General features: G+C 40.4%; 1 long non-coding RNA gene across 1 annotated transcript; it reads right to left on the reverse strand.

The window, feature by feature from the left end:
* Positions 1-495: 495 nt before the first annotated feature.
* On the reverse strand, positions 496-5,944 carry LOC122745691. Its single transcript, XR_006355481.1, has 3 exons — positions 5,745-5,944; positions 679-719; positions 496-515 (listed from the first exon to the last, which is right to left on the reverse strand). It is a non-coding gene; the product is annotated as an uncharacterized LOC122745691 (long non-coding RNA).
* Positions 5,945-6,226: the final 282 nt, after the last annotated feature.

Consider the following 6,226-nt stretch of genomic DNA (forward strand, 5'->3'; position numbering starts at 1 on the left):
TTTGTTCTGCATGACTGTGCTTATTTGTTACAAAAGACTACATTTTTTTCTTTTTTCTTCTTTCAATTGTGGTGTTGCAAGAAGGCAATAAGGAGGGGCAGCTAGGTGAAGCAGTGGATAAAGCACCGGCCCTGGATTCAGGAGTACCTGGGTTCAAATCCGGCCTCAGACACTTAACACTTACTAGCTGTGTGACCCTGGGCAAGTCACTTAACCCCAATTGCCTTACCAGAAGGAAAAAAAAAAAGAGGCAATAAGGGTTAGCTATAGGATAGGGGGAAAAGAAAAAAGAAAAGAGAATCGTTGAAGTATTTTTTAATGCAAAGAGAACAGAAAGGCCAGAAACAATAAGTGATGAAGACAGCTTTGAAAGTTTATATGTTGGGGGCAGCTGGGTGGTGCAGTGGATAAAGCACCAGCCCTGGATTCAGGAGGACCTGAGTTCAAATCCAACCTCAGACACTTGACACTCACTAGCTGTGTGACCTTGGGTAAGTCACTTAACCCCCATTGCCCTGCAAAAAAAGAAAAAGGAAAAAAAAAGAAAGTTATATGTTGAACTTATATATTTTAAAAGAAAATTATATGGGGGCAGCTAGGTGGCACAGTGGATAGAGCACCAGCCCTGGATTCAGGAGGACCTGAGTTCAAATCCAAACTCAGACACTTGATACTCACTAGCTGTGTGACCCTGGGCAAGTCACTTAACCTCCATTGCCCTGCAAAAAAATAAAAAGGAAAAAAAAGAAAGTTATATGTTGAACTTACATATTTTAAAAGAAAATTATATAGGGGCAGCTAGGTGGCACAGTGGATAGAGCACCAGCCCTGGATTTAGGAGGACCTGAGTTCAAATCCAGCCTCAGATACTTGATACTTACTAGCTGTGTGACGCTGGGCAAGTCATTTAACCCTCAATGCCCCGCAAAAAAAAGAAAAAAAAGAAAAAAAAAGAAAATTATATTATATATGTATCTATATCATGTTATATGGGTAAAACATGTTTTAAAATAAAAGAAGTTATACATAATAAATATTCACTGTTTTAGCTAGGTGTTGCAAGGAATGGACAGAAGGCTGGATGTATTGAGTCCTAAAGATCTGAGTTCAAATTCAGTCTCAGACACATCTTAGCTGTCTGTCCCTGAAGGAGTCACTTAACCTCTATCTTTCCTGAGTGTTTCCTCCAAATGTCATTTGACAGATGAGGCAGTAAAGGACTAGACAGAAATGATTTGCCCAAGGTCATCCAGGTAATAACAACAACAAAAATTATGATGATAATGTTGTATTTAAATAGTGTTTTAAGGTTTGCAAAGAGAAAATCGGGAAGACTTGTATGGATTAATGTAAAGTGAACAGAACTAGGAAAATGATACAATGTTTGATGCTCTCAACAACCCTGGAAACAGGTGGTATTTTTGATACCCATTTTGCAGATGAAGACACCGAGGCTGAAGGGGTTTTGTGATTTACCCAAGGTCATAAGCTACTAAGTATTAAACTTGGTATAATATTATAAGTAGTATACTGAGGCAAGATTTGAAATGAGGTCTACCTAATTATCAAATCCAACATTCTATTCTCTGTGTCAACTTAGCCATCTACTAAAGAGCAGATACCAGCAACTCTAATTCTCAATCCAGGGATTTCCACCAAGTCATACTGTTCCAGAATAATAATAAGCCATATTTATATAGAGCTTTAAGGTTCGCCAAGGACTTGCCAGGTTTTCACCTTGGATCCTCACAACAACACTGTGAAGTAGGTGCATATAAAAAGATGCAAAGTGTAAAAGGCAAAATTAGAACAATTCATTTATTCAGATCTGTCTGACTCTTTATGACCCCATGGACCATAGCACACCAGGCCCTTCTATCTTCCACTATCTTTCAGTCTGTCCAAATTCATGTGCATTGTTTCCATGACACCATTGATCCACCTCATCCTCCACCATCCCCATATCTCTTTTTGCCTTCAATCTTTCCCAACATCAGGGGCTTTTCCAATCTTCTCATTAAGTAGCCAAAGTACTTAAGATTCAGCTTCAGTATTTGACCTTGCTTTGAATAGCCTAAATTAGTTTAAGTATTGACTGATTTGACCTTCTTGCTGTTCAAGGGACACTCAAAAGTCTTCTCTATCAACACAATTAAAAAACGTCAATTTTGTGGAAAGCCCTCAGCTTTCCTTAAAATTCAACTCTCACAGCTATACATTGTTACAGGAAAAAAAACACAGGTTTGAATATACAGACTTTTGTCGGTAAGGTGATGTCTCTGCTTTTTAGTATGATGTCCATATTTGCAATAGTTTTCCTTCCAAGAAGCAAGCGTCTATTAATTTCATGGCTGCAGTTGCCATCTACAGTGATCTTTTGAGCCCAAGAATATATAAAATCTGACACTGTTGCCATTTCTTCTTCCTCTATTTGCCAAGAAGTGATGGAACCAGTTGCCAAGATTTTAGTTTTTGGCTTACGTTAAGCTCCAAGCCAGCTTTTACACTCTTTCCTTTCACTCTCATCAAGAGGCATCTTAATTCCTCTCCACTTTCTGCCACCAGAGTGGTGTATTTGCATTTCTGATGATATTTCCCCCAGCAATCTTAATTCCAGCTTTTGATTCAGCCACTCTGGCACTTCATATGATGTATTCTGCATTTAAGTTAAATAAATAAGGTGACAACATATAGCCTTGCACTCCCCTTTCCCAATCTTAAACTTATCAGTTGTTATATGTTTGGTTCTAACCGTTGCTTCTTGCCCCACACAAAGGTTCCTCAGGAATGGTCTGGTACTCTCATCTCTTTGAGGACTTGCCACATTTTCTTGTGATCCACATAGTCAGAGGCTTTAGTGGAATCAACAAAGTAGATTTTTTAACTTCCTTGCTTTTTCCATAAACCAGTAAATGTTGGCAATTTGGTCTCTAGTTCTTAAGCCTCTTTGAAAATCAGCTTACACATCTCGTAATTCTTGGTTCACATATTACTGAAGCCTACCTTGCAGAATCTTAAGCATAACCTTGCTGGTGTGTGAAAAAAGCACAACTGTTTGGTAATTTGAAGATTCTGAACCACACACCCTGATTACAACAATCTGAAAATAACAATAACATTTACATAGCACTTAATGTGTGCCAGGCCCTGTGCTAAGCTAATTACTATCTCATTTGATCCTTTCAACAACACTAGGAGATAAGGTGTCATTATTATCATTTTCATTTTTAAAATGTGGAAACTGAGGCAGGCAGCATTTAAGTGACTTGCTCAGGGTCACACAGTTAATATCTGGGGCCAAATTTGAATTCAGGTCCTTTGGACTGAAGGCCCAGCACTCTTTTCACTACACTTAATGCACTACCCACTTTCTAATGCATAAGAAAAAGAGTTGAGAAGAGTATACTGCCACATCTTATAGACCACCTGACCTTAGCCACCACCAGCAGAACTCTCCTGTATGTACATGCTGGTTCTTTCAATGGGCATCTAAGCTCTTCTAGGGCAGATTTATATTCCTAGCATTTAGCCCAGTGCTTAACACACAGTAAGTGCATTCATATACAATAAAGGTTTTTTCTATTCTATTTTTATTAATAATTTTGTGAAAATTTTTAAATGACTTAAAAATGTGTAAAGACCGCTTCACATATGACCCTTTTTTTCCTGTTTATGTATTTGAATGCCTTTTTTTCTTGATGGTCAGTAAGACTAAAATAGAAAATATTTTTTTCCCAGAGAAACATGCCCCCAATTTTTTAACAAAAATCCATGGAAAAATAAGATTTAGTATATAAAAATTCACTTCATAGGCAATTTAAAAAGTGTAACCCCAAGATCAATGTAAAATATACATGCACATTTAAGGATGTAGCAAATCTTTTTAATAGCAAATATTTGAAAGTAATTTCAGAATAAAATTTTTAATATTCCCAACAAGACCACTCAAAATAAGTTACAGAAGATTAATAAAATTTTTCCTGGGGTTATTTAGCACATGACTAACAAACTCCCTGGCATGAAGCTGAGCTTTGGTCAAACCCTCTCTTCCTAATAATGGACAGGAGGCACACATTTTCATATCTCTGGATGGTTTGGGGTTTTTAGAAATGGTCACTTTGCCCTGGGCTATGGAGAAGGGAAATGCCTGCATTCAGTATATGGTATTTGGCTGGTAAAGGAGGAAGAACCCTGAGGAGCTGAGACAAAGCTTGCAGGAGAGTAAGAAGTCTTCCTAACTGGGAAGGAAGACAGGAACCAGAGACCATCCACAGCAGCAAAGGATATGTGTGAGGACACAGCAAGTGGTCAAAGACCCAGGAGGCCCAGCCCTAAGCCAGAAGTCAAAACAAGAGCCATAGCTAAGGATATAGCACAATCCAGGGAAGAAACCAGGGGGAAGTCAGTCACCAGCTTTCTCCTTCTCTGGCCATGGCCAGTCAGAGACAATCTTGGCTGACAAAAACTGGTATCTGCCCTTTAGGTCAGGAGCCAGAACCAGAACCAGAAAGGGCTCTATGGTGGCTGCTGGGAGGAATCTTGCCTGGAACCTACCCAATCCAGCCCAGTTCAGCAGTAATGGAAACCTTAGGAGAACATATTTAATGAAATACACAGCACAACAGGACCTGAACATTCTGGAAAAAGTGGCTTCAGGTAATGTATTCAGAATGTGATCTATTAAAAACCAATCTGTCCTAGAGAGTTTCTGTGTCGCCAGTGACTTCTATGATGTCCTGCTCTCTACAGCTGAATTAAGCTACATGAAATGATTCCCCATCTTAAGGAGAGTCAGGCTAATGAACAGGATTCGTAACCTGGTTTCTGTGGGTAGATTTTAGGGAGTCCTTGAACGTAGATGGGGGTGGGGGAAATTACATTTTTATTTTCATTAACCTCTAACTGAAATTTAGCATTTCCTTCAACATGACTCTGAGAAGGGGTCCAGATAGGTTTCACCAGACCATCTTATAGGGGTCACAAATAAAAGGATTTAAGAGCCCCTTGTCTAAAGGTTAGAAGACCCCATGATATTGGATGTAACTGACGGCCGGGCAGGATTAGGTAATTTATATTGTTTTTAAAAAGTTTTAGGTTACATATTTGAGTACTTCTCCCGTCAAAGGTCATGCATTCTCAGCATCACCCTCACTAGTTAGCCTACAAACGGCTTCTCGGGGCTGATTTGGAAAACATAAATTATAAACCCAGAAACCCAGCGAGTGAAGAATTAAATTGCTCCTTTAACTTTTTTTTTTTAATACATGTACCTTACTTTACACAACAGCTGTGTTCCCGAAAAAAAGTGACGCGATAATGGAGTTGTACTTTTTTGTTGCTGTTGCCTCAAACATGGTAACACTGGAGAGGCTTTATCTTCTCTGGGAATGTACCTCCGGTAGTCAGTAGCTCCTAATTTTATTTTTTTTTTTTATGCCGCGCCCCCCGCCCAAGCCACTCAATTTCATTAATCCAGGCCCCGTGTGACCTGACCCCTTTTGAAAAGCAAATCATTTTTTTCTTTTGCAAAGTAAAGAACTCCCCCACTTCACCCCCACCCTCTCCCCTCCCACTTTATCTCTCCTGCGGTCTAGTTTTAGAGATTTTCTAGATACTACACTCCCCACCCCCACCCCTCCAGCCCCGCACATGGCCCAGGATCATTCTGTTTCCAAGCTGAAGGGAGAAGGCGTCCTTTTAACTTTTTTTATTTTTATTTCTTTAAAAAAAACCAATCTCCTCACCTGGAACTGCCAAGATGAAGCTGACATTATCTAACACAATGTCCATTACAAATCAGTAACCAAGAAGTAGCCGGTTATGTTCCCTTCCCTGCTTTCTTTAGTGACCTTGCATTGTAGATAGGAGCCGGGCTGAGTGTGAATCAGCCAGCCAGCCGCTACAAAAGCGCTCAGAAAGAGTCCGCCAGGGCTTTCACTACTGGGGGGCGGGACCTCAGTGTCTTGTTTTTTCCTAAGTCTGGGAGAAGCTCTAGAAGACTGTTCTTTCCCCCTCCCCCTTCCCTCCTCCCTTCCCTCCGGTAGCCAGTGGCTCCTAATTTTTTTTACTGCCCCTCCCTTTCCCCCATACCTCTCCCCCTCCCCCTTCCTCGCCTTTCCCCCAACTTCCCTACCTCCTCCCCCCTCTGGACCTCCATTCCTTCCTGCGCGCCTGGCTTTTTGCTTATTTCACCCCCACCAAGTAAGGCCCTGGTAACCCAACTTTA

Source organism: Dromiciops gliroides, chromosome 3, assembly GCF_019393635.1.
Source record: "Dromiciops gliroides isolate mDroGli1 chromosome 3, mDroGli1.pri, whole genome shotgun sequence".
Classification (NCBI taxonomy): domain Eukaryota; kingdom Metazoa; phylum Chordata; class Mammalia; order Microbiotheria; family Microbiotheriidae; genus Dromiciops; species Dromiciops gliroides.